Raw genomic sequence first — 25,519 nt, forward strand, 5'->3', positions numbered from 1 at the left:
AGTTGTAGAATTGCTCAGGTTGGAAAAGACCTTAATGAACATCAAATCCAACCGCAGCCTAACTATACTACCCTAAATCTAACAACTCCCCACTAAATCATGTCCCTAAGTACCAAATCAAAATGGTTTTTAAACTATATTTTAGTGTTTTATTTTGAAGCCATTCTCAAATTTAGCCAACTTATTTTAACTTCAGTTTTTGTTATCTCAAGGCATGGGAAATGACAAACCAAATAGCCTAAAACTTAGTGCTTTAAAAAGCTTTTATCTAGGGAATTGTTCACCAACCAAAACAACATAGAGAACCATCAGCTGAGCCTGTAATCTTTTTATCCTACACACTGGCATATGTTACTAAAAACATTTTTCCGAAGATTAGAAAATAAAAATAAAAAGTCTGCATTAAATACACAGTAGCTATTTATTTGTACTCTTTCCTGTGGAGAACCAGGAGAATATACTTCCAAATTTCTTTTCTAGTATTATTCAGGTTTTTAGGTTATTTCAGTGCAAAGTAAGTGACTTGATATCACTTGCTGTTTTTACTGCAGTATTTCCTGCAGCATGAAATTTTGTCCCCCAGTCACCTCATGACTTGCCCCCATTTAGACAAAAAAAAATTATGGTTGTCCATTTGCTGATTTCTCTTCCTTTAACTATTGATTAATATTTTGCTTGTGGTTGGATCTAGGTTTTCCTCTTTCCCAAACTCTAAAGGAACATACACAATCTCAGATATGTGGTTTTTCCTGTAGTTCTACCTGTGACAGGCTGAGAATGACTTTGAGTTCACAGACACTCATGTGAAACCTGTTGACATCTGCATCTATGTTTTGAATCTGATCCAACCTTACAGAACTCTAGATGAACTCTCTGGGACTTGCATGCTCATAATGCCACAAAATGTGTCCATAATTGTTATTGGCCGGTGTGGAAGGATAATTCAGTGCATCATACTTCCACAAGGGTGTTGCTGTACTACAGTCTGGTAGACATTTAAGAAAGATATTTATAACTTAGCCTTGAGTACCTCGAGGAACGGGGCATCCACAGCTTCCCTGGGCAACCTCTACTTCAACTCTTCCTGAGTCTAGATATCTCCAGTACTCTCAAGAAAAGGAAAATGTCAAGCACAGCAGAGAGAGGTTACTGTATAAAAGACAGACAGTGAAGTCTGAGTAGAGAGGAGAGGCATGACTTTATTTCAGGTATGCATTCAGAGTCTTAAAGAGCATCACCTTCCAAAAGAAGTGACTCATTCACGTGTAGACTGATGGACCCTGTTGACCAAAGAAGGTCAAGAACCATTCCCATGTGTATCTGGAGTGTTCACGTTTGACACTCAGACTTGTCAGTCAAGAAGTTCAAGGGAAAAAATGCACAATTACCTTTCCTAATTTCAACCATGTGCTTAATCTGCCATTCAGAGGAATATATTCCAATTTTAATGCAATAGCACATTGGTTTCTTTCTGCCTCTAATGAGGCCATTTCAGCTCTTCTGCATAGGCACCTACAGTTAGATCAGTAGTAAAGAGAACAGCTCATTATAATGTAGTGATAAGGGTGTAAAAACTGAATCAAAGCATTTTGAATCAAACCTGTTTACTGTCACATCTCTAAATCTGCAATTTAATCATTGAGAAGAAACTTATTTTGATTCAAACCCTTTACGTGTACAAACTAGGCCATCTGAGCTCATAGAACTAATTCAGAGGATGCAAATAAGAAAGATACGCTTTAAAAATATTTTGTTTATGCTCGCTTCTTTGCTAATTGATTAAATACTTTGTGTAATTAGGATACAGTCTCTGTTGTTTCTTATTTCAGAGAATAGACAAGCTATATTGAAATAGGGGGAGGGTTGTTTGTGAAACAAATGCATCTTTTGCTCTTGTCAAACTGTGACTAATGACTATCAGTTCTAGCACTCTTGCCACAGTATACTGCTGGGACTAAGTGAAGGATATGACCAGCTGCAACCAATAATTAGAGAAAAGAAAGTTAGTAAGCAGCGTACTTCTGTCATACTGCATGATGTATGCAAACCAGATTCATGTAATACACTTTGAGATTAGAATTAAATAAAGTGTGAAACATAAATAAGAAGAAAAATGCCAGCAGAAAGGTAAATCTAACACTAAATATGAAGTGATGCATGGGATCATATTCTGTATTAGAAAAGATAGGAAAGCTATTGTTCTTACTCTCTGACTAAGTATGTATGGCTTTAGCATACAGAAATCAGCACGGCTGTTGCTAAAATGTATTCAAATAGCAGTCTTACCTGAAAGAAGCATGAATCATATAGGCAGGTCAAAGGTGTTTTTGTTTCATTTGGTAATATTCATGTAGCACTCGTGAACATATGCCATCAGAATTTGGACACTGTAGGAGGCAGGGATTATTTTGCTTTATTTATTTATTTTTTTCTTTCTGGTACTGTACTGCTTGTTATAGCATAAATAGTTCTAAAGCTATCTACTGAGTTTTTGTGGCTTTTACTTCTCAAGAGAGCTCTGGAAGTGTGTAGGTGAATGTGCTTTGCCTGTGCCTTTTAAATTACAAGCATTAAGCTTAATCACTTGCTCTTTCAAGTCATTGGCAATCATCTGCTTTTTTAATATTTATGCTCTCTTTATGCATGCTGTAGAAAGATTTCTTTCTGTCACGTACATAATTATATTTAAGTGATATAATGGTTATGACACAAGTCATACAAGCAGCAACTTGTTTTGGGGTAGTTTTAAAATGGGGGAGCTAGGTCAAACTGTCATTGAGGCATCTTTGACAAGCTATCCCTTTAATTAGTCATTAGCAGACTTTTCCAGACAGTGCATCAGCCATGATTGTATAAGTAGTGTTATAGGAGAAGGCATTGCGTGGCAAACAGGAAAATAAATCTAGCCAACAGTGTCACTCAGAGCATTTTGTAAATGGATGATTTACAATTCCGTATCTTTTGTCAGTTTAAGCCAATTTTTCTCTGGCTAAGGCTTCCCATAGCAACAAATTAGTAAGCTGCATTGTTATGTGATTGTTCCTTGTGCTTATTTTATTAGTGTGCAAATAAAAATATTTTCATAGCATTTTTTTGTGATACAAAAAATGTGAGATTCACTATCAAAAATGGTGGAGTCATAATCTTAGCCTCTTCATTGTCTCACTTTTTTATACAAGCATGTTGTCTTGTCTAAAAAAAGTGATACACATTTATATTTACCTACATGAAATGTAATCTTAAGAATGCTGGTGAACTATGCTAGATTACAGTTCTAAGCAATATGATCATCTGTTTTCTAAGGAAAATAATTGCACATATGCTTCAATAGTGCTCTTCCTGGAAATGTGGAACACTTGCAACTTACACCTTAAAGCCTAAAACCAGTGTCTTTCCTTTCTATCCCATCCTGTGGATATTGAGTCTTTTCAATTCTGTTCTCCAGGCAAGCAAGAAGTAGAGGTTAGAGAAATTTCTTTCACATATCTGTGCCCTGTAGACTTAGAGGTAGTTGCAGACTGGTGTTGGCTTTCTGCCTGTTTCGTAGTGTAAACCACTCCTTCCCCCGAAGGTCTCTGTAAATGTGAAACCTCTTCACAAATTCTGAGGTCTTAATTATTTTTGTTTTATATCTGCTGCCACTGTTTAAATACGTTTTTGCTTTCCATGTGTAGTGAGTAGCTCATTTATACATTACTATGCTAATAACTTAAGTATATCTTGAGATATATTGTTCTTTGTAGCATCAGAAACCAGTAGGTCTCTGGTAAAAGAAAGTAGTCTTCATGTTGATCATATCATCATGGTGCTTGATTTTGCACACCATTACTCTTGATCTTCTACCAAACCATGTATACATTCTTAAGGTTCATTCTAAGCTGCAGTGGCTGTTCTTTGCAATATCAATATAAAGGGTGATATTAAGAGTTGATGGACATGAGTTAGGCTCTTGATAGTCATTCCTGATTGGCTGTATGGAGTCTAAAATGCCTTCTGAACAATAAGAGTGGCACACACAAGCAGATTTCTGTGTTATGTTGTCAAAACAAAACAGGTAGTTGCTGCTTAGCTACTAAAAGTTGTTCCCTTCCTCCCTGAGTTATGTCCACTAAACAAAAAACATTATGTATGAGACTTGCTTCAATTCACTTAAACTAATATGCTGTTTTGTATGCATAGGTGGCTTACTTCTTTCTGCTACTGCCAGAGCAAATACCTGTTTATGATGTTATTTAAACCAATAGTTTTTATTTGGAATAAGTATAGTTTCCTCATGAAATGTTGTAGCTTTCATTCTATTGTTGGTGTCATTTTAAAAAACATTGACATCTAAGTGATATAACTTGATTCTGAACACAATGGTTGTCTCAGAGTAAGGAATGCTTCTAGTTAAGTTGGGAAATCACCAGATGAAATCATGAAAAGTCAATTTAAATCATTGATTTTACTTTGAAGCCACGTAAAATCAGTTAGCACACTGACTACTAACACTCAAATTGGCATCCTTTTAATAATTTGTTCTTAAAGTAAATAATGTAGCTTAAGTGAAAATTATCAGTGTCTGTCACTGGTATGTTTTCTTAATCTGGTACATCAGTTTGTATAGTAACTGACAAAGATTTTTGAGGTTTACAGAAATTTCTAAATCTAAATTAAAGCAAATGTGTTTGAGTTGACGTTAAAATACTTACCTGTATAACTGAATAGAGAGGAATATTTAATTGCCTGAGTCAGTATGTTTGTATTTTAGGAGTTCACGTAGAGACCATCTCAGTCCAAACTATTCTTTCAATACAAAATGATTAATTATTATCATTTACGCACATTTTGAATGACTTAATCAATTTTTTTTCTTTTTCCCAATAAATATAAAATTTCAGTGATTTATATGTATATGAAGAAAGTATGAGGTTAAAATATATATATATATAAGATTACCAAAAAAGTTTCCATATTGGTCTTAGCTGTCTATAGTTAACCATTAGTTTTCTGTTTTAACTTCATTAAAATTTAATTTTTTAAAAAATCTTAATGTATGTGTAAGTATTTTCTTTATCCTGCTGTAGTTTTGATGGTTTCAGATTCTTATGTACAAGACTGCAATTTCTGAGTTGTCTACTGCTGAGGATGTATTTGTTTAAGTGAACTTTTCCCCTTTGAATTCTATCAACATATCTCACAAAAAATACAGATGAGAAAGCTCTTTATTTACAATGATGCCACACACACAAAAAAAGATAAAAATCAGGACTAAATGAGAGCCTCTTGAGAAACAAGTTGTGGAAACGATAAAATAATCTTAATGGTAGAGAACAGGCTCAAAATACGCTGGAATCTTAGAGTGTTGTGGAGCTTCAATAATGTATGTGCAGAAAATGATGTCTGATGAGAGATGATATACAGGAGGCAAGTATTATAATTTATTGTTGTTCTTCGTAATGGAAACACTACTTACACTGCAGAGGAAACATGGTCCCTGTGGCTTTGCACTGCTTTCATTAATTTGTTTACTGTTTGCATATGTCTTGTGGCAGAAGTTTCCCATAACATTTCAGTTTAGAGCCAGATGTTTGCAGAATTTTTCAACTGGCACAGACTGAGACAACTAGCAGATGAACAATAGTCTGCTTGAGTGCTTTTCCTATCCGCATTTCCTGTTATGGCTGTTTCTGACGGGATCTCCTTCAGGTATAACTTTCCTTCGTAAAAACTAAAATTCACTGTACATTTCTTCCTTGTTGCAAGCAGCAGGACTGGACCAGTGTTGTTTGTGCTCAGTTATGTTTGTTATTAGAGGAACATCAGAGACTAGGGTTGTGTATTTCTCCTAAAATAAAAAATAAATAAATTAAAAAGAAGTAGGCAATTCACAAGTCATCTGCCTCTTGTAGGCTAGAGGTTAAAATAATGATGATGCTGATAAAAAGAAATGTTAATAGTTTTGGAGAAAACTAAATCAAGATGTGATTGTACTGCAGTGAATGTCTGAATGTGTCACTACACTGGAGCATAGCCACCTAACATCATGCTAGCAACCTTGCATGCCATTTTAGCAGACATATACATACACAAATACATACACACAAATGTAAATCCTGTCTCATTTTCTAACTACACTTTTCAGCAGCCCCAGAAGGTGGCCCCAAGGGTAGCTTCACTTAACCAGACATGGCCTCCGACCTGACCTTGGCTGCTGGGGGCTGTGTTGTGCCATCTCTGAGAGAGGCTCAGTGCAGCAGGGGAAGCAGAGGTGATCAGGGTCATTAAACTGCCTCAGTATCAGGGCTGAGGCCAGAGCTGCAGGCTGCTCCCAGGGGCAGTCACATCTAGGATCAACATGTAGTTATATCAGAGAATGCCTGAGCCGAATCAGGAATCATTTGCAGATCTTTGGATTTTTGAGCAAAAATAAGTGTACAGGATCTAATGCAGTAAATTTCTGCAGTCAATCATTCCAAAATGTTACTTAGAATCATTATTGCAGGGTAGTGTTTCAGGTTTAAGGGCATATCTACATAGAGTTGCCTGAATACAGAGTCACTTGAAAGGGCTTTGGTAGCCTGTGTGGAGCTGACATTACTCAGATAATAATACCCAAGCTAGCTTGTTCCAAACAAGCTTGAGTGGGAATGAGCTTAGGTTAAAGTGCTGAGTGCTGCGTCTTGTTGTTGTCTTGGAAATGTGAGTGCTTTCTTTCTTTCCTCTGTGGAAAAAATAACCAGACAATAGGGTTGCTGATCAAAGCCTCCAAGGAAGGCTGCTTTTATAGTCAAAATATGTGAACTTCTACAAGAGTCATAGGTACAAAAGCAAAGATATTATTTAACAAGGAATGATATTACGTGTGATCTTGAGTACTATGCTTTTTTTCCTTGGGAACCAGCAGCACTGGAATCTATTCAACAATACAGAAAACACTGTTGATTCTTTTACCATTATGTATGCTGCTTAGTGTCTCTTCTCTGGTGTGCTTCTTCTGATTTTGTCTTCTTTCTGCATATTGGTCAATAAGGTGGTAAAAATGTGTTTGTGTCAGTGGTCACGTATGTATGCTACCACTTGTACGCTTACATTGGAGAATGGAGTTTATCATGTTCCTTAACTGGAGCAGAGAATATGTTCTGTGCAATGTTTGTATCTCCTTTAGTATGATATTCAAATGTTTAAAGGTTTGTGAAAGTTTACTGTCTTTACAAGACAACTGGAAGTCTGTTGATGGCAGGAAAATTGCAAAGGGAAAATCAAAATTGTCTTGTTAGTTCCAAGTGTACCAGAAAGTAATATTTTTTTCCTTGCTATTGTCAGGATAGAGGATCACTAGTATAGAGAACTACATGTACTGATTATTTCAGTTAGCCTTCATTGTTTACTCCAAATTTTCAGCTTCTTTTCTCAGCCGTAGAGTGCAGCTTAAATGAAAGAAGATAAAAGGTATGATAGTGCAGCATTTCTTTGTGAGATGTACATCAGAACAGAAACCGTGCCAGTTCTGGGCTTGTCAGCTTGAACCTGGCAAAGCATAAGAAAGTCTTAGTTTTGGGGGGCTTTTTTGTCACTTAAATTTCCAGCCTTCCTTCTGTGCACTTGAGGTATCACCCCTATACATGCGTGCCTGACCTACTTCATTTTAGAACAAAGTGTATCTCTTACCCCTGACTATTTAGATATCCTAATAGAAGACACTATATTCTAATTTTAAGTACTACCACATTAACATGAACAAAATATCAGTCTTGGAAAAAAAAAAATATATATATATATATGAACTTTATTTTTCATTTGACCATTATGGCTTTTTGCCAGAATACCCATTCTGTTCTGTAGAATTTGATTTTAAAGTGTTTGGTTTTTTTTTTCCTAAGGTTTGCTTTCTGGTTCTGGTAACTCCAGTAAAATATGCTGAGCCAACTCCTGGTGGATTGATACCACACTGGCTTTCTGCTTGTATTACTGGAGTGTAAGAAGTGTGAGCTACTTCCAGATGCAACATACTGAAGCACTTCAGGTTTTCTGAGCTGTTCTGTCATACAGGTGTCTAGAGGTTGTGGCTGGAACCAGAGCATCAGATCTGCTTTTGAGGATTAGATATGCTGCTTTGAAGATTGAAATTTGAACTCTGTTAGGACACTGTCGTTCTCTTTATCCTATGGATTCTATAATGAATTTGTCTTTAGCGTTTTTTGGCTAAGATAAGTACTGAGGTCAGATTTTGTTCAGGTGCATGTTGTCCTTTAATACAAGCAATGTACAGCAAACACCTTAGAAAGGAAGAGAGTTGCATGTAGTGTATTTAGAAGACTAATCTGTTGTAGGAAGGCAAGGAGAATCTGCATCTTTTTTTTTCCTTTTTTTTATATCATTATTTTTTTCCTTTTTCTTCTCTGTTATACTCCGTTCAACCTACCGCAAAGCCCAGAGCTGCTGACTAAGTATGGAATAACACAAGCATGAATCAATTCATTCATACAGCTTGTAATTTATAAAAGGAAATGTAATTTTGAATGGCCAGTTGCATCTAGTTTATATTCCCACTGCTGTTAGGAACCTTTATATTCTGTGATAGAGGTACCCAACCCATCTGACTTGAGACACTTGCCATATTGTCAACAAGGATTTGGAAAGGCATTTGTAACTATATTGACCCCTAGCAGGTTAGCATATTGCATCTAATTTTTTTCAGATGCTGAACTAAAACATTACATAATAGGCATATATTTGAGAGATGGAAAGTTGTGCTGGTGTGTTGTTACTAGAGCACATACAATCTCAGAAAGCTCTAGTGATTGGAGAAGTATATTACATTGTTTGTTATGTAGCTAAGAATTACCAGATATGCATCATATAATCAAAAGCATTTCTAATTTGAGGTTTTTTTCAAGAAAATCTGAAAACTTTTGACTATTAGCTTGGCAACCTGGTTTTGAAGGATTGGCCAAGTAGTAATGAATCATTTATAGTCTGTCAAAATATTATGTCAGTCATATGCCACCTTCCCACCATACTTCTTGAAATAGGTGGGGAGAAAGGTAAAGGGATTTTGAATTCAGACAGAAGCAAAATAACAAAATATGGTGTTAGAATTTATTTTAAAATATGAACAAGGATTCAATTCAAATGTCCAGTTAGTTCTTGAAATTCACTGCTGGGTACTGTATGAAAATATAACATGTAGTTAGAATATTAGATTACCAACCTAATTGGGCAGTATAATTTTGCAGCAATATATAATGAGAATTCAGGCCAATCAATTAATGCAGTGATTCAGCTGGTAGAATTCTTGGGTAACAGCCAGCTTCTCTTATGACTTCAATTAGTTCTCTTCTTTTCCCCCCCTCCCATCTTTCTCCTGAGGATGATCAGCCTATTTTTCTACTTCGTATTTGAAAAGGAAATTATAATGAAACTGCAAAATCCAGTAGTATTCTGAAACAGATTCAAAATAATTCATGTGGCATAGGAAAAGGAAAGAGTAATCTATTAGTAAATGACTTGGATGAAGTAGGAGGCTCAAAATTAAACACGTTCTGCTAAGAAGTTTCTTTTTCACAGTTATATGGAGCGAACAGCTAAAGATCTGCAGAAATACAGCCATTGGAAGCCCTTATTTTTGTATGTGTGCTGTGCTTATACAATTTGGTGTGTTGCTGGCCTATAGATTCTGGTGAGTATGAGGTTATGTACATCAAAAGAGATAGCAACTGTTCTGCCTACTCTGTAGTGATCATAAATTTACTTCTATTTGATATCAAATGCAGTCTGGCCAGGAGGGTACTCTTAGCCCCTAATGCCCCTTTAATGTATTTCTAGTCACATGTTTTTTTGAGGAAGAATGTTAGAACTCTTGTCATTAATAATTGAGATGTACCTAATATTAAAAATATAATCTGGAATTACTTCAAATTTAAGTCTGTCTTACATTGAAGTGAGTATGAATAGAATCATTGAGTCTAAAAAATGTTTTCTTGGGAAGCACTGAACTGTACTTCAGTTTCCTAACAGTTGCTTAATAGAACAAACTAGTGCACATGCAGTATATGCTATCAATCTGTGTCACATCTAATGTTAAATCCCTGTGATTTCCTCTAGGACCTAGGAATTAGGATCAGTAATGGAATTATGATTTAGGAACACTTAAATTATTTTCAGGGCTTGCTGTGTGAATTTAAACCTTTATTTAAAACATAAGTCTTTTAGTTTTCCCAGACCCTCAGTGTAGTTGTTCATTAGCTTACTGGGTGCCTTGGTAAAGGAAACAAATGTATATTCAAAGAAATCCTCAGATTCTGTCCAAACAGCTGATTGAAGAATCTCAATTCTGTAATTCTAGATTCTGCTGCAATACTGGTTATACTTACTCCCTTCCCCTGCCTATCAGGGTTATAGATTCCCTGTGATACTGGCTATTAATTTTCCATACTAATTTTCTAAAGCAATTAAGAAATAAACTCTGTAAATGTTTTAGTAGGAACTGATTTGTTAAGTCCAAATTTTATGATTTTTAAAAATTATTATTATTTTTACTTTAAATACTATGCAAAACTAAAATGAGAAATGAGCATCTGTTTAAGAAATTTCTCTACACTGTCACCTTTCTCTGATCCCCCTTTAATTTTTAAGGGATTATTCCTTACTTTTCCATAGCAAAGAAAAAAATAGCATTATCCATTCATTTTACAACAGGGCTTTTGCATGAATTTGTATTCCTACCCAGTTGTAGCTAGAAACAGTCAACTTGAAACAATGAAGTCACCAGTCTTCAATTTCCTTTCAAAATTTTTTCTGGGCTACTTTAGCGAACATATTTTACAGGATACATTATCATAAAATGTCTTTTTAAGAGGTCAAAGCAGTGGTTGCATGCCATTAAGACATACCATAATATTTTCTTTTACCTTTAAAGCTGCTTTGTGCTGATGTAGTTTATCTTGAGAAGATGTGTTTAAGCAGTCCCGTCATGGTTTAGTATTGTGGGTTTACATGAAAGACCTCGTAAGCTGTTAAAATAGGTGCTCTAAACAAAAATCAGAGGAATATTTCTGCAAGAAACCAAACAGGATAATTACTTTAAAAATATATTTTCACCAGGCAACAAACATTCTTTCGAAAGGAATCATCAGAAAATCATAACAGAAATGGAAGCCGTGTCAGGATGACAGTTCTCCAGTTACTTTAGAAAGAAAATTACTTAGTCTCATGTTCTGCAAGTGTGCATTGAGATAGTATGTCTAAAATAGATTTTTTCCCTCTTTATTCTTTGTTTAACTCTGAAAGAGAGAGGAAGGGGAGAAAACCTGGAGCAGGAATATCCTGTAGCAGTTGTGAAATGTGTAGCAAGCTATTCCACGCCAGGAGAAACTAAAAGCCTATCATGTATACAGTGTCTTCTGACACATTAAAAATTGTGAAAGTAATTAAAAGATAATAGAATACAAACATGTGCTTCTCTTAATGATATCAAAGTGTGACAGGTGAGTGCTGATATGAAGGTAAGATGTTTATTTTAGAAGCAGTTACAAACTGCTAGAATCAAAGTTCATGTTCTGCTTAATGTTATCGCTCTTTGAGCAAATGTTACACTTTTGAAGTTTAGATTTCCTCTATTCCAGAAGGTGGTTCAACCTGTTACTTGGACTGTCTCCAAAATTCTTTGATGCTATTTTCAGTGCTATGCGTTTATTTTCGTGTAAGCATTCTTATAGGCTGTTCTAGGGTAGTTGGTCTCAGCTTAACATCCTTCAGATTTAGACTGGAAAATGAAGGCATTTTCCCAGCTTTTTACAAGTCATTCCTCACCCTTCCTGACATCTGCTAACACAGTCCCTCACAAATAGTAAAAATATGAATTCCATATAGATGAATAATTCCCCTTTTAAGTGTTGAGCATGGTTTTGGAAATTATGTTCTTTGCTGAGTTTTCTAGCGTTACAATTTGTGAAATACAGCTTCATTATTTCTCAGGTGGTCTTTCTTCTGTTGTTTTTCTAACAATAATAAAAAGCCCGGAATTCATTGCATGTAATTGTAAGCTAATCCAGCATTTGTGATGAAACTGCCACTTACAAACTTCACACTATCCTAGTGTGAATTACTATCACAGTAATTTATTTTTTGAGTTGCCACCAGCTCCAAGAGGGTTAGCTGCTGACCATACTATTGCATTAATAGCTTTTGATGGCCTCCTTCCTTCAAGCAAAGTTTATTGCTAATGAATTACTATTGCAATGTGTTATTAAGTAATCTAAATTCCATTTCAGTCCACACAGCTATGTCACAGAAAATGAAAATAATAATAAAAAAAATATGTTGAGTAATAGTTAATTTGCTCTGGAGAATGCATTGTCTGGTAGAATGGCTGTAGTTCACCCTTTGCAGAGCTAGACTTTTAGTTGAAGAAACCTTTAAAGTCACTGTAGATATAGGAAGCCCACTAGGAGTCTCCCAGGAATGGGCAGGGATAGTTAATATCTGCTGTCAATTATGTATCTGTCACTGGTGTGCTGTTGCTTCAGAAGGCATTTTTCAAAATGTAGTAACTTTGAAAATGTTTCCTGTTTAGCATTACAAAATGAGAGGACTGGATTTCTGCTACTGACAGCTGGAACTGTAATGGTTTTATCAATAAATGCACTTTATGTTCTTCTTGCAACCTATTATTGCTGTTGGGATGCAAATCATTGGAATCTGTTAAGATGCAAATGACTTATGCCTTTATTATGTCTTAGTGTGTTCGGTGCTCTGTGGATGCCCTGTTACTCTAAGGAGATAAGTAGATCACTCATACAGGTCTAAAGACAGTGGCAAAGATGAGAGGTGTAAGAATACATTGCACTGGTGCTCATTTATTCTGTAGTCTTGCCTTACTCTCACTTATTTATATATATAAATATATAAATATTTATATATTATATTTATATATATTTATATCTCAGTCTCTTTGGTAATGTTATCAAGCATGTTTAGAGAACATGTGCTAAGCTTTTCCAGTATATGTATTTATCGTAAACAAAATGTCAGTCTGGAAGACCAGTGTGAGGTATCTGGTCTGAGATCATTTTCTATCATGAATCTTCTCTAGATGAAAAAAACAACAACAAATAAACATATAAAAAGAACTATGAGATAAAATCCTGCATATAATTATTATGCCATTTAACTTTGCCTTGTATGTGCCTTTTGCAACTCAATCTGAGATGCTAAAGACCTCCTTTTAAATGAATCGTGCTTGTTGTGACTTGGCCTGCAAGCTGGGTATGTCAAGGGAAATATAGATGTGTAATTTCATGTTCTGTGACAGTGCTTAGAAAGCCCTGGGAAATTGATACTTTGTTTTTCAAGATGAGGTTATATAGTCCTCATAAAGACATTAATTCATATTTATTACTCCCATGAAGGACATAAGTATTTTTAAAAGTTAGTATAAATGTTGGTGTGTATTTCAGAAGCATGGAGTGTTTCAGTATGTAAATATCTTATCCATAAGACGATTTGAAGTGTGACTGAAATGGCTGCAGATGTCAAACAGAGTGAGTGAAATTCCTCTGTCATAGACTTTGTCTTTGCATTTTCTTTCACAGCCTGCTCCAATTCAAAATAAAGTGACCCCTCATTACTGTAACTTATTAACCAAGATATTACCAGTTGCAAAAATTGAACTGAGACCATTCTGCTCAAAAACTATTAGGTCATAATGATGTACAATTACCTTAGATGTATGAACACAGAAATGATGTTAATAACAGCTAAAGATCTGAAGATAAAATGTCACTAATTTACATATGCCAAGATTTCAGGATGAATTTCTTTTGGAAGTTATGTCATAAATATCTATAAAAAGATTGTTATTCTTCCATGTCCACTTTTTCAAGTTCTCCAGTCTGTGATTATTCCCAAAAGTAATCTATCATTTGAAGATTTTGCTGATTCAACTTTGATATATAGAGTAGATGAATTGTCAAAGGAATTTCTGCTTGTTTACACCATCTGAGATTTAGCTCATATTGAATTATCAATAAAGCATAAAATCATACTGTCTTTCTATGTACATATTTCGCTTTCTGAAATTTATATGTAGATATATTTGTAGTTTAGAATATCTGTGTAAGTAGAGGTGTGTGTAAAAATGACATGAAGTATAATTGCATTGACAGAAAAAGCAGTTGTTATTGGCAAATAATCTAACGTTTCTAATTGTAGAAATGTTGATCAGAAAGCTCACACTGACATCAACATGGCTGTTACATAAATATCATTGGTTATTATAGTAATTGCTATTTTTCTTATGTTTGAACATATTAATAGCGCTATTTCAGCTTACATTAATCCTGTCTTTGTGTGCCACCACAGCAGCAACAGAATTATACTTTTTATTTCTCCTGAAAAGGAACTGAAATTTACTAAATATAATGTGCAACATCTGCAGATTTTGCCAAACAGCTATTTTGATAGCTGACAATTTTATCATAATCATTAGTCCATCTTGTTCACAGTAGCAAGGAAATGGGTGTGAGGAGTTGTGCCTACTAACTGTATTTAGACATTTCACTGATGCTGCTTTCTATATTTAAACTGTCCAGGTTGGTTCCTGTTTGAATTGGGAGGAGAAACATATGTTCCAGAAAGGCTAAGGAGTTTTATTTAGTGAAGAATAGATTTACCACAGCTTAGCAATTTGTTGGAGAGTTTGTCAATGCCCTCAGCCTGTTTTTTCTACCTACTATCTACTGCATAATTCCAGGTGAAGAAAAGCAACATTTCAGCATCCTGTACAGACCCCTCCCCAGTATTATTTCCAAAGCATTGCATATGTAAACAAATTGAAAGGATCATTTGAATATAATGGAGATTATACTATCCTGAGGCTGAAATATAAGAAGAAATTTTAAAATGCAATGTACCTTCCGAGATGAGTAGTGGTAATGTTGCTCTATGATGAAAGAGTTCCTGAATCTATCTGCATATAGATAATGATTTGATTTCTTTGTCAAAGTGATAATCCATTCAAACACTTTTACAGTTAATTACCTCTAAATTGCTTGTATTATATTAGGCTATTCCCTGAAAAACATATGCTAACAGATGAAACTAAGAGAGAGACTCTCAGATTGGTCTGTGTAGCTTGGTAATGTAGTTGTTTTTCTTACTCTGCCTGACACAAATGCCATATGATACACTTTTCAGAGGGTCATTTTTTATTTTATATCTCATCACCTTCTAAATAAAACGTTATGGATTTTATCCTAGTCAGATTTCCACCTGTGTATCTCTACTACCAAGGTCCCTTTGTGGATGACCAGTGATTCTCTTACTCATTGACTTTAAAATATTTCAGTTAAAAGTGAAAGCAGAAAAATAAAAAAAATAAAAAGTAAGGAGGGTTATAGGCTCAAAAGCCATTTCACGTATGGAAACTAAGTTTCTGTGTTCTCGGTGCTTTAGCCTAATTCCAATTTTTCTCCATTTAGTACAAAGAGAAATAATCAATTGCCTTGCTTGTAGAGTTGTTCAATTTTACTGAGTAAAACTGATGACTTGAAACTTTTATAGAACTGGCACTTCTGAGAGTATCATTTTTCATTTCACCCTTTTCTATTATCTCAAATTACGTACTTCTTTTGTTGCCACACTTCATTCTGTTATTGTTCAATCTATTCATTTTGCACAATTTGGTAACTGCCAAATACCACAAAAGGATTCTTGAAACCAGTACCAACAGTACTAGCTGTGTACTCTTTAAAAAGCAAAAATATGTCTTAAAAAACTTTCTTTTGTCTTTTAGCTACCTGGTTTTTGTTTTTTTTTCTTCCCCTCTGAATGGGAATAACTGTAAATCTTCTTGTTTAAGCTACAGAGTGTTGTGGAAATGATGGAGTGCAACAGTAAAATTTCAAAATTAACAATGGATAAAACCCAGACCCTGATATAGTGGAGAGAGATTAGAAATGATTTGTTTTGTCTCTGTGGAGAGGTGCACCAGATGTCCTCCTGTTTAAACAATCCCTGATGGTTAACCCATGAAGCAGTATTTGCCGTAGCTAATGAGGAGAGCTTCTTGCATGATTTCAGCACCAGGTTAGGCAGTGCAGAGTAACTTCTTGGGGATTACTTTAAGAGATCCCACCACAAAATTCAGTTTCGGTGATATATATGTGAAGTGAGAATGCCATGTTTATGTGAAGAGTACAGCCTTCTATGGTTTATGGTGTGTTACACCCAGGCTGTTTAATGATGCAGTCCAAGGCAATTAAATAACACAGTTTTATTGTACTCAGTCTGCTTTCTCATGACAAGTAAGACCATTACATCAAAACAGGAACAGTTTGCAACAGAAAATTCATTGAGCACAGTGTAGCTAAACCTTTCTTGTTTCTTTATCAGTAGTATAAGTAATACATATATATACGCATTCATACACACAAAGTGTATGTAGCATTCTTTCAGAGTAGGAAAAATTATCTGAAATTAACGTTGATATTATGCATTAGTGAAGATGTGAAGTGTCTTAATGAACGGCAAGGCGTGTTGCTGATCTAAACTGGTATAAATGCAGAAAAATCTTTAACACTTGGCTTTATTTTTGTGTCCATCTGTGTAATTTGCTGAAGACAATGATTGGGTGAGAACACAGGTCTTTTTTTTCCTTAGTTTCAAAAATGCAATGGATTGCCACCTTTTTTTGTTGTTGCTGTTGGCTTGTATTTATGTGCTGAGTGAAGATAATTATTTTCTGTATAATCTTCTAACTAAATATATATATATTAATACAATGTAAGTGAATGGAGTGATAGAGTTAATGATAGCTGTACAATTTTATTCTGGCAAATATCAGGAGGGATTGATTTAAGATGATGAGTGGCTCTGTACATGTCAGCGTGAGATCGACCTTCTTATCCCTGTGTTCATCTGTTTCCATGTCCCTAATCTTTATACAACTTACCAATTCCCTTTTTTTTTTATTTTTTTATTTTTTTGCGTCTTTGCCTTCCTTACAAGTGGTCTTTGATGTGAAAATATTATGTACATTATGTAGTTCAGTCAATTAGATTAGTTAACTGGCTTTAATTTGCTACAGCTATAATACAGAAGTGACTAGAGTAATGATTAACTGCATCCTAACTGGAATTAGGATTACAAAGTGCCTTTTTATGGGACAGGAGCAATCGGGCAGCCTTTGGGAGGTTGCAGAAGTAATGAAAACAAGTGCAGTGTGTTGTCATACTGCTTACTTTCCCAAAGGGCTCAAATCCATGAATCTTGAAGGAAAGTATAAGTATCTCTATATTTTACACTTTGTAATACTTGGTTAGGAGGCCATGCCCTGCTGTTGATGTTACAAGTTCCTCACACTGCACAAGTGTTAGTTGTGGCCATTTTTGAGACCATGACTGGCACTGACATGGCTAAGATGTGTTGACATTTTGACCCAGATTTAGCTGATTAGGGAAATATTTCCATTTCAAATTTGGTATGTGCTTTAGGCTACCAAGAAAACTAGGACACAGATTCCCAGGGGGCAGGGGTTTCGAATTTGATGTGTTTAAATATATGCTTATGTAACCATGCCTCTGCTAAATCAGACATCTATTTGTTTGCTTGACTACAAAATAGTCAAGAAAAAGATATTGCTTCTCAATTTTCTTTTAATTTCCCATACAAAGCTGGAAAATGTAGTACAAATATGCTTTTTTTAAGAAATGTCTAAAAGTCAATAGGCACAATAAAGTTTGCAAAGTGCTTTGTGTCTACAAAAGAGGGGAACTGTGCTGTGCAAGCCAGATAAGCATGAAATTTCCCCAGCACCTGTGAGATTTGATGTTGGACATTGTGTCTGTGAAAGTGCTTCCAAATGGGTTATTCCCCGCCTTGTCAAAATTATTTTTGCTGAATAAGGTAACAATTAAAATATTTGTGGATGTGCTCTAATGAGCTTATTTGTGGAAATTTGTAGAACAACAGAAGACTGTTGTGATCTTGTGTTATTCTGTGTAGGACCTAAGGTGTTTGAAATACTATTTACTATATAATTCCTAATTGTTTGGTGTAAATAATTCCATAGTAGAGTTAACTTCTAGCCATCTGCTCCCTGGCTTTTGTAAAGATTTCTCTGGAGAAATTGTGCATCACAAGTTAATACCAAAAGAAGACTGAAGGATGTAGGACTGTAGGTGGGCTGATTACTTTATGGAGGGGAAGAGGGTGACAGTCACCTAGCTTATCCTGCTGATCATGATTCTTTTGGCATACCCTACAGCATGGTTGACTTTTTGGGCTGCAAGTGCATGTTGCCAACTCATGTAAAATTTTTACCCAGCAGTACTCCTCCACAGGGAGTATTTCAAAAGCTCTCTGAATTACTGTGTGAGTTGATTGTTCTTTGAAACTATTTGTCTTAAAATATCTTTACAATATACTTCCCAGTCCATTAGATCTCAGGACACTTTGCTTTGAGAGTGGAATTTGATGACATGATGCCTTGTGACCTGCAGAGTGTGTTAGAGAGTTTTAGAAACAGAAGGGAGGTATATACTGTTATCACTGTGTTTTAAGTGTAAGAGAAAACATTTGATTTGGGTTTCTTTGCAAAATGGGAATAAAGAACCATTATACCTTGCCACTTCCTAGTGCAGACTGATTGCTTATGACTGATCTTCTGTTTCCTTTCCAGCATTACTGTGCTGGCAACTTGGAAAAACTGCTGACCAGATTAGTTCATTATGGTTATTTTGTGGGTTTTGTGTTTGTTTTTTAAAGATCTTTTTCTCCATTGTCACTTTCAATGAAAACATGTAGACATGTATATAATCAGTAGTGCAACAGGAGAAAAGCTTTTTCCTATCTTTGCAGTAGTACTTTTTCCACATTTCATCATCACAACCTGGCCAGCTGCAGGAAGCTCTAAGTATCACAACTCGTGACAAAGGTGGCAACGTTTCCATAAACTTTCTGGAGGCTGCAAGGTGCTTGAGTTTGACTTGACCTTTCATCAAGACCAGACAAACTATCTCTGTACATCTAGAATGCCATTTACCTCATCTTTTTTAGGCAGAGTTAAATATTTGTTTTTTGTAACTCGGCCATACAGAAAACTGCCAGAATTAAGGGTCTACACCTTTATAATAAGGCAGATTGTCATCCAGGAAGTTGCTTGAATAATTAAAGACCAGGAGGAAGAGAAAGCCAAATTGCTTCTAGGATTTGAGCCAGAGAGAAAGAAACAATGAGATCAAAGTCAGTTTTTAAAAAGGATAAGGAAAGGCTGCCCATCCTAAAGCTTTCTGGTAGGGCAGAGAAGATCATTATGTCTGTTGAAGTTATATGGGAAGAAGGAATTTTTAGCTTAGCAAAGAGCTGAGGGAGGGACTATTCATGCTGGCAACCGGAAAGTAACAGTAAAATATGGAATGAACTGATAGGTGTTTTTTGATTAAGAGTGGGCACTTGGATATGTTTCCAGTGCTGAGCTTAAGTTGAGGAGAATTCTCTGTTCCCATTATGTCATGGACATGGAATTGGAAAAATTTCTGTTGGTTGATTTAGTAGAACTGGTTTGGTTTGTTGCTTTGACTAGTTTTAGTGGTTTAATTATGAATTACCTTTATAATAAACAGCAGTTATAGTGAAAACACAAAATAACGTAAATACAGTTGGAACCAAAAGCAGCCAATTTCTGGATTCCAGCGTGAAAAGAAAAAATACTTAGAAATTGCACTTAAATCCATTATTCTAGTCTGTTTTCATTCTGGTTGTTGTTGCTTTTGTTGTTTGTTTTGTTTTAGTTTGTGTTATTTCACTGAATTGCTCATAGGATACCTAAAGCAGATGGGTATTAAGATTAATAACCAGTAGGTTGACTCTGTTCTAAAGCTCTTAGGAACTGGAGTTTCTCTGGGAGTATCTATATCAAAATCAGTAAACTGGTCTTAAATTAGCAAAATAGAAGGAAAAGACCAATTGTCTACATACTGCTCCCACTAGAATTTATTTGCTTGCAAGAGTTTTGTTTAATTTGGTGAGATGCATTTGGAAGAGGTGTTAGAGCTTTCCCTTACTTTCCTTGTTGATGGATTTTGTAACACTAGAGGTAAAGGTAATAAATGTGAAATACATCATATTTATTTTCATGCTTTTCTTTTTTGTATATTAGGAAGGAATAATTTATTTGTCAGTAGCATATGAATTCCACCGTCTTGCTACAAATTAAATTCTGTGTATACTTTATTCTGAATAGCACTGAAGCAGACTAATGTTCTGATTCTTCATAAATGATTTTGTCTTACTATTATTCAGTTTCCCATTCTTCATAGAGTGTTCTTTCTATTGATTTTTTTCTACTGATTATAGACAGTACTACTTTTTAAGTAGAGGGAAGATAATTGAGTTGTGATGTGTTGTGCTCTGTGAAGAAAAACTGTGGGGAAGTTCTAAATGTGTAATATCCTGTGTTTTGAGTCCATTTCAAAGAGATGTGCTGTGGTGTTTCTCTGATAATTGTTAAAGGAAAATCTAACTTGTGCATCAGAGTCTGAGCAACCTCTAGCTTGGGGAGTTGACTGTTTAACACAGAATTGCTGTAACCTGCCAAAGAACACTGTAAAACCAAGTACTGTGAAGTCCCAAAATACTAAAGTGAGGAGAAAAAAACGGCGGATTTTTATTCTAAGATAGGATTTTGTTTATTTAAATTTTCAACATATGCTATGGACAGACAGTTTGCAAGCAAGACTAGTTGTTTTTATTCTACATTTGGTGAGGACGGATATTCCTCTTTTCATTTGAGCATTAAGCTGTACCTGAGCATGCCAGATTTCAGCATGTCTGTCCATTCCCTAAGCACTTGATTATAGGAAAAGCAAATACCATAATTCAGTAAAAAGATTTAGAAGTGAGAATAAATTAGCAACTCCAGTCACTTTGTACTCTTACTTTCTTCTCATGCTTCTGTTTTTGTATGAACAAAAATATTTGATTAATGTACAATATAAGGTATGTTTGTTGGAGGAGAACACTAGATAAGACATAGACTAATGAAACCATCTGGTTCATTCTCCTGGAACTGCTTAGTTTTTTTTCATCTTTAAATATATTTTTGAACAAATTTTTTATTCTCATTTTACGTGTGTTGGTGCTCAGTTTAAATTATTTATTTATTTATTTATTTATTCTGAATAATGAAATTTTAATGACTCAGGTTGGGTCTTTGTTTCCTCTGGTAGTTTAACTGCCCCTGCATTCAAATGGCTGCACTTTGCCCTGTTTAAGACAAACGACAGAAATTCCCAGCCTAGCAATGTGTTTTTCAACCTGTCTAGACTGAGAAGAAGAGCAAGATGTTGAACATGTATTTCCTACACAGTCATAGTGACTGGAATGATAAGCAGCAGATTATGTCTGTGAATGTTTCAGAGCAAAGGTAAGGAATTAGGATGATTATAATCACTAATGATGTTAAATTGAAAATAAAAATGCTACCAAATGTTGACGGAAATAAGCTCCTACCATGTGCTATATTGTGTTTTTCAATAAACCCAATAATGGCTTTTCTTCTAAACGTCATCTGTGTTGATCTGTGATGTTAAATACAGACTCACAAAAAGTTTCTGTATTAGTAAGTAAGATTTCTATACTTTTGTTGGGTAGAATGCAAGTAAACTTGCTTATTAGAGAAATCAGTGATCCAGGGGGCTTTTTCCTTTTGTGTTTCTTTTTCTGTTTTTGTTATTATATATATTGTCATTCAAAACAATTTTGTTTAATACGATAGTTTTCTGTTGTTTATAAGGGATTTGAAAAGACTGGATCCACGTACAGTTGCTATAGTCAATATTTACAACTGTTGTGAAAGACAGCAAATCCAGTTTATCTGGGCAGAATTTTCATCTGAAAGACCCAATCTTGTCTTCAAATGCTGCCAGTCGTGAATCAACACTGTATGTATTTTGTTTTGTTTATGAAATGGCAAGCATTGTTGATCATTGTCTCATCGCAGAGATACAGTGTGTCAGTGTTGCTGAGCTTTTCCATGTTCAGTATGGTTGTTAAAGCAATCTTTATGGCGTTTTGAAGTACTCATGTTTTACTTTTGCCAATACAAAACAGCATTAGATTATGATTTCTCTTCTGAAAGAAATAGTCTAAAACGTTATTGTCCTTTCCTTTTTTTCTGCTTACTCTCAAGACTAGTCTGAGCTTTCAGTGGTTATTAACATCTGTGATATAAGTGGTGTGGAAACCTGGAACAAATTGGAGATAGTAAATTTTATTATTACAGAAAATTATTTTTAAACTCTGCTTAAATCCACTTTTCCATAATAATTTGTGGGAGATCCTGAGAACCAAGATCTCAAAAATACATCAATGTATGTGAACAAATGTTTTGGTGTGTAGAAATTCATCCTCCCATAACGTTTTACAAGTCTGATATTGATTTGCTTCCTTTTTGCACTTCAAACTACAACATACATCATTTCTGAAAATATTTATATGGCCTAAAATTCTAAATAGTTTCTTAGTAGTGCCAAGTATATCACAGAAGTTACAGCTTAATGATTCTTTCTTGGGAATGGAAGAGAGAATCTGAACCTCTTGATGCTAGTCTGGGCTTGAGCATAGTTAGATATATTCCTCTGGCTTTGATCATGTCACAAGTGCAAGTGCTAATTCTTCTTACCTCTACCCTCACATTTTTTGACTATGACTCCTAATCACAGGAGTTGAGTATTGTGAAAGTCCTCACTTTCTACAGAGAACATATTGTCCTGCTGTTTCACGGAATAACACCGAGTCTCTTAAACAGAATAAAATTGCCATTGTTACTATTATTTTGTGGAATAGGTGTTATTCAATGAGCTCTTTAGGATGACATTGAATTGTGCTTTTTCTCCTTACTAGCTCCATTTATCATCGGTAGTTTTGTTACTTGAGATCAGGTCTATGATTTTATCTTGCACAAACAAGTTCAATTTGTTGGGAACTGAACATTTTCTACTATTCTTTCTGGTAGTTTATATCTAATATGGTATGAACACTGTTGAAAAATGTCATCAAAACTTCTGAGTTTGAAAATTCTTGTTCCATATCAAAAAATAATTTGTCAATTACCTTTAAAATTATCATCGATTGGAAATTAGAAATGGAACTTCTTCTGTGATAGAGTGATTGAAGTTTTTATCTAAGTAATCATTTAATGCCTATCATATATCTGCATCTGTCAATACCATGTCCTGAAAAAGCGGTTCTTCAGGTGTGGTTATCAAAGGAAAAATCACTACGCTGTGAACACATACCAGCATTTAGATAATTCTGTTTGATAGTTATGTTTGTGTATTGGATGCGAGTATGATACCCATCTAATTTTAGACTGCTGTCTTTGGGAGGGAGAACTAGATGTTCTTTTACTGAGAAATAAATAAATAAATTTGTATACTTAATTTTGTTGTTTGTTTGTTTGTTTTTTTTAGAAAGCTATTCCCTTTTTTTTTTTTTTAAACCTTTCACAAAGGGTGAAAAACAAAAAGCAAAACAAGCAAACAAAAAAACCCCAATGTATTTTGCAAATGCTATCAGGAAAATGTGTGAAATGCATATTAGAAAAAATACCAGTCTGGTTTTGAAATACTCTTACAACATAGTTTTTGTGTCAACAAATACATCCTTACATTTAAATAACAAGGTGTTTTACCTCCTGTTGATGAGTACGGTAACTGAATGTTCAAGTTAACACTCTCAAATGGATTTATTTTAAACATAAGTAGTATTTCATTTAGCTAATCCATGATTAAGCAGTCTTTCTTTTGCCTTTCCCTTAATTTTTTTGAAAAACTTGCCTGGGGATTCATTAAATCTTAATTCACAGTACAATCTTAACTATGCTTGCTCCCTGCAGTGTTGCCCGTCATTGATTCCATGTAGATCTGTCCTTTTGTGAAGTAATTGCATATTTTCCACCTCCTCTAATTCTGGTGCTAGCTTGGGCATTTCCAGGGAGCAGAATTCAAAGCTGTATCCCTGAAAGACTAATATGCTCAAAAGAACCAGAGAGAAACAATACACTTCTTGTTTTGTTTTAAATTTTATGTGTGTAATCTGTTAAGCCTAATACCTAGAAATTCTGTCCAGGAAAAAAAAAAAAAAAAAAAAAGGGAATATCCTTATTCATATTAAAGCAAAAGCACGAATAATTTTATCAATGTCAATTGTACTATCAGTGCTTGCACACAAGTGGGCATGTGTGTGTAATAGTGTGAAGATTTAAATAATATATCTATCTGTTCTTTTATAATCAAAAGTAAGTTCATGAAGAAAGTTATTTTTACAGGTACTGCTTAACAAGAATTGAAGTTCTCCTAACATTTCAAGCACAACGATTTTCCTACACAAAGAAGACATTCTGTGAAATTCTGGTCATAAACTATAATTACAGTTAGAAGGTTTGATTTTCTGGATTAAAAAAAAATAATTGTTTTTTGTTAGTTGGCTGATTCTTTTTTGTTGGTGATTGATGGTTTTTGTTTAGTTTTTAATCAAAATGTTCTTACACGTTATAAAAACCTACAGGATGAAAAACAAGCTCAGGAGGCTGAAATAAATAACAAAAAAAAAAAAAAAAAAAGCTATGTTGTACATAAAATCACTGTTTTATATAAACATCTAAGTGTCATTCAGATTGCAATTTAGAATGAGATGTCTGCTTTTTCATTTCCATGTTTTTAAAGGAAGTAAGAAAATTCTTAGAGGATTTTCTTCAACGTTCTTACAGTTTGACATTCGTGTCACTGCTAAGATTTCTATTATCTTCTATGGCATCTTATCAGCCTTAATGTAGTTTAAGCAAAGAAAGAAGGAAAATTTTAAATATTATGAGTGTAATTCATAAAGAATCTTCATCACAAGCTATGTTCTTTCAAAATGTATTGTCACTGACACCTTTCAAATATGATGTGAAAGTGAACTGCTTAATGAAATAATAATTTTTAAGTCCCTTTATCCAAAGATGTCCCTCTGGAATTCAGGAATAATAACAGAAAAAGGCCAGTGATTATATATAAATTATTTAAGACATTATTGAAACTCTGAAGCACAATAAACTAGTATGTAACCTAAAGGGCACTTCTCTATGAAGTGAATTAGATCATTTCCAAAAGGAGAGTGTTAAAACAACATTGTTTTTTTCCGTACTTGAATGTAAGCTTTAGTACTACTGGTTTTTTCCATGCCAAATATTTTAATTTTCAGTACTAAATTATTCTTTGCTGTTCTTTTTATTAATTTCAAGGCAACAATAACAAAGCAACACTATAAAGAAGAGATTATTTGCTATAAATATAAAGTCCCAGGTAGGGGGGAAGTGGGGGAAGTGTTTTTGTTGGTCCTAATGGATGGCATAACGATATAAGAAATGTAATTGTAGTGAGCAGTTTTGCATCACTTGAAGTGTAAATTTGTCTTTAGCACATTTCATCAGGTGAAACCAATTCAAGACTTTGTTCTGATAGAGCAACATAATTTTTGAGACTTGTCCGAAGAT

General features: G+C 34.6%; 1 protein-coding gene across 7 annotated transcripts in view; it reads left to right on the forward strand.

The window, feature by feature from the left end:
• Positions 1–25,519, forward strand: part of CCSER1 (coiled-coil serine rich protein 1) — a 562,640-nt gene that overhangs the window by 398,829 nt on the left and 138,292 nt on the right. The window contains exon 10 of one of the 7 annotated variants that reach the window (XM_085545027.1): positions 1–24,306. This exon is cut by the window's left edge and continues 23,119 nt beyond it. The exons of the other annotated variants lie outside the window; for them this stretch is intronic. The gene's annotated coding sequence lies outside the window, so the exon portion shown is untranslated. Of the gene's footprint in view, positions 24,307–25,519 lie in introns of those variants that run through there. 7 annotated transcript variants of the gene reach the window in all.

The sequence above is a fragment of the Coturnix japonica genome, chromosome 4 (assembly GCF_054131305.1).
Source record: "Coturnix japonica strain WE chromosome 4, WE-NBRP24, whole genome shotgun sequence".
NCBI classification, from domain to species: domain Eukaryota; kingdom Metazoa; phylum Chordata; class Aves; order Galliformes; family Phasianidae; genus Coturnix; species Coturnix japonica.